Below are 4,210 nucleotides of genomic sequence, written 5' to 3'. Positions count from 1 at the left end.
GAGATAGGCCTGGACTCAGTGAGAGCTGCTGATGGCTTATGCAACAGGACCAGGTACAGAGTAACGGACTGATGCAATGCATGATGTCTTAGTTAAGGCTCCTATTGCTGTCATACTACACCACGACCAGAAGCAACCTGGAAAGGAAAGGGTTTTGTGCAGTTTTATCTATCCTATAACTCTCAGGTCACATCCATCATCAGGGGAAACCAAGCCAGGAACCCAGAGGCAGGGGCTGACTGTGGAGCAGCTCTGCTTACTGGCTTTGGTCATTGTGGCTTGTTCATCCTGGGTTTTTTTTTTTGTTGTTGTTGTTGTTGTTATAGAATTCAGGACCATCTGCCTAGAGGTGGTCCCACCCACCTGGAGCCTTAATCACTAATCAGTCATTGATCACTAATCAAGAAATGTCCCATGGACTTGCCCTATAGACAATCAGATGGAGGCATTTTGTCAGTTGCATTCTGTCTTCTCAGATGACTCTACTTTGTGTCAAGTTGACAAAAACAAACAATGCATCCAGTTGGTAGAGACAATGTATCAAGCAATAGGACAATGGTAAGCAGACCAGGAACTGCAAGTTCTCCACCTGTTGATCTCTTAATGCACATATCATATGGTTGGACCATAGGTTGATGGGATTGTAGTCACCACAGTGTTGTGTGTCCTTGTTTTTATAAGATCTAGATGAAGGTGTTTTATCTCTTACTGGTCTGGTATGTTTGGTAAGCTCACAGGCCTGTCTTTATGATATAGTTTTAATACGTACCTGTCTGTTTCTGAAGTTCACTGGTGGTTCTTTTTTATGGATCTGAGTGTGCTAACAGTTTATGCCTTGTGATTTGTGTTGAGCAAATGGTGGTGTCTACATGTACACATATGATGTAGAATCAATGGTGCCTTCACATTTGTACTCAAAAGGAAGCCAACTGGGCTGGTGAGATGGCTCAGTGGGTAAGAGCACCCGACTGCTCTTCTGAAGGTCAGGAGTTCAAATCCCAGCAACCACATGGTGGCTCACAACCATCCGTAACAAGATCTGACTCCCTCTTCTGNACAAGATCTGACTCCCTCTTCTGGAGTGTCTGAAGACAGCTACAGTGTACTTACATATAATAAATAAATAAATCTAAAAAAAAAAAAAAAAAAAAGGAAGCCAACTGATGCTTTATAAAAATGGAGTCTCCCAGGGCAGAGTTCAGCCCATAAGCTGTTGTTTGACATGATGTTGAGAAACATATATATATTTGGTTTTTTAAGACAGGGCTTCTCTGTATAGTCCTGGCTGTCATGGAACTCACTCTGTAGACCAGGCTGGCCTTGAACTCAGAAATCCACATGCCTCTGCCTCCCAAGTGCTGGGATTAAAGGCATGAGCCACCAAATCTTTCAGGTTCAGATTCTATCTTAGACAACCTGACTTAAGGTTGAACTCAAGTTAACTCACAGGCCGGTACCTAGTACCAGTTTCCAGGTTATTCCCCAACAAATCTGTATTGTAGTCTGCATTGTAATCTTCGGTTACAAGCCCGCCCCTGACACTTCGCTTCCTAACAACCACCAATCAGGAGGAAAACAGAAGTTAAGTTTATGGTTTGGCTCCCAGCACCAGCCAATTATGTTAAAGGCCATAATGCACCCCCCACCCCACCCCCAATCAGATGTGTACCAGGCTAGATACCTCCTTCTTGCCTCTATCAATGCTTGCCTGAAGCTGAGCTCAGGACCCCCTCCCTTTCTCCTATATGGTATGACCCATGCTCAAGCTTGAATACAAAGAGTCAAATGCAATTGCATCGGAATCGACTCCTCATTGGTTTTTCTGGGGTTCATGGCTGTTCCCTGGCACAGCAATAAGAAGTAATGTACATAGCAGAATTTAGAGCAGGCCTCTGCAGCATGACACAGGAGAGTAGCTTAGAACTAGTCACAGGTTCTCAACCCCATCCAAACACAAACCAAGATGGGACATGGCTCAGCGATGGAACCTATCCCAGCATGTACCAAGCCTTGGATGGATTTGATCCTCAGCACCACAAGCTAAAACAGGCAGAGCAAAGGTAGGGCTGTGACAACTGTGCTCATTAGTGTGGGAAACACATCAAGAGGAGCAGCAACCAAAAATGCTTAACTATGTGTGATTTGATAAACTGAGTCATGGCACACGTGTTCATCAAAGACATCATAAACCCTGCTGACGTCACTTCTGCATCTCTGACGTTATCTCTACAGGCAAGAGCTTTCCTAAGGCATCTCATTAACTCGGCATTTGATCCCACTGTCTCCACCAACATCTGAGCTTTCGAAGGCATGGATCACGTTAGTTAGACTCCTTGCTCACCCAACAGTTATAAGCACCACCCAAGGGCATTCTCTTCGAGCTGACCCCTGTTCATTACAGATATCTTTAAGGGCACGAAGGAACACTGGCTCCAGCACAGAAGTGCTGTTGAAGGAAAGCTGGGGAAACTGCAGGAATGCTCTCCTGTGACCTGGTGGGTTTTGTTTTTCCAGCATCTCAGAAAATCCAACTGCCTCCTCCCTCCTTGAGCCTCGAAAATAACACCCTCTTTGGACCCAAGGACCTGAAGAAAGCCCTTTACAGCATTTTGTGACCAGCCTTTCTGTGGCTCACTGTATGAATGCTGCCGCTCCATACCCCACAGTGCTAGTCAGCTGTTTAAATAGAAAATGGCTTCCTGCTTCCCCACTTTTCATTTACACAGAACTCACCCTTGCTAAAGGGACTCCAGGCACTTCCCAAAGACACAGAATCTTGATCAATACACAGCCTTCCTTCCTATGTGTGTTAATTCTAGAACAGAGTCTGCTTGCAGAGCTTAGTGTCAACTTTCCCATGAAGTAGCAGGACATCTCTGGGCGTCATCTATGTGATACCCATCAGTTTGTCCCTCCACCACCACATCAGAATCTCTTCCCCTCTGTGCACCTCGTGAAGCCGCTCACCTCACCCTAGCAGAGAGCCTGGCAGTTCTGCTGGCTGCCTGCCTGATAGCCCCATGGGCATGGACCAAAAGTTCATGTGAGAAGACAGAATAGAGTTGGGGAGAGCGTGGGCACCACCTCTGGGTTCACAGTCTGGCTGGGCCACTTCATCACATCTGCAAGTTTTCCGCAGTCTTCTGGGTTCAAAATGACCTTGTTCCTATTAATAAATAGTCCTGACGCCAGGAGGCTTGGACAGGGACCCAAAGAAAACCCCATGCATGTGTAGGTAGACTGTGGGAGCTTCAGGGAGTATGAGCCCTTGCTGCATTCTCTGGGCTCTCGATAATCTGGTTCCATTGAAAGAATAGCTATTTCTTCAAAAATATTTTAAAATTACACTTACGTGTGTGTGTGTGTGTGTGTACCCCTCTCACTCCCAAACACAATTCTTCCCTTTTTGAATGTGGAGGTCAGGAATCAGTTTAAAATAGCCTCTTCACTTAAGATAACCCTCTCTTTCTAGCCTGTGAGTCCTGGTGATCAAATTAGGGTTGTCATTACCAGAGGCAAGCACCTTTATCCACTGAGCCATCCCATCATCCCCACATGATTGTTTTCCTTGTGCTTTGGCTTCTTCGTTTGTTATTACATTTGAGAGTAATACCTGTAAACTCACAGCAGGACCAGTTTGCCTTCGGCAGACTGAGGTGAAAACTTCTAGTTCTTTGGAAAGTCAGTTGTATCGATCGGATGGTGTTTTGCTGGGGCAAACACGTGAAGGAGTGTTTTCCTGAAGTGGACACAGATGAAAGGATGTTTCACTATGACAGACAGAATCATGTGCCGAGGCAAGACACATGGAGAGGCAAGACCTGTGGAGGACATGCGATGTTAGGAGGGAGTCTAAACGGGACTCGGTGAACTGTGAGAGGGGCTTGCTTGAAGAGCTAGTTTTGCAATGATTCTTGGTTTTGTGTCTTCGCTGATCTTCGCTTCCTTTAGAGAAGCACAATGGAGAACTCCTGGCGCCCCTGTTGGCCCCTGTCCCTCCTGCTGACTCATGCCAATTTGGCTGAGTCAAATTGACTTGTGCCCATTGCCTAATAACTTTTCTTTTTTCTTCCTTCCTTTTTATTTTTTATTTTTTAAGATTTATTTATTTAGCCGGGTGTGGTGGCGCACGCCTTTAATCCCAGCACTCGGGAGGCAGAGGCAGGCGGATTTCTGAGTTCTAGGCCAGCCTGGTCTACAAAGTGAGTTC

The sequence above is a fragment of the Mus caroli genome, chromosome 17 (genome assembly GCF_900094665.2).
Source record: "Mus caroli chromosome 17, CAROLI_EIJ_v1.1, whole genome shotgun sequence".
Lineage (NCBI taxonomy): Eukaryota > Metazoa > Chordata > Mammalia > Rodentia > Muridae > Mus > Mus caroli.
The sequence above is the reverse complement of the archived record's forward strand: the minus strand, read 5'-3'. Positions refer to the sequence as shown.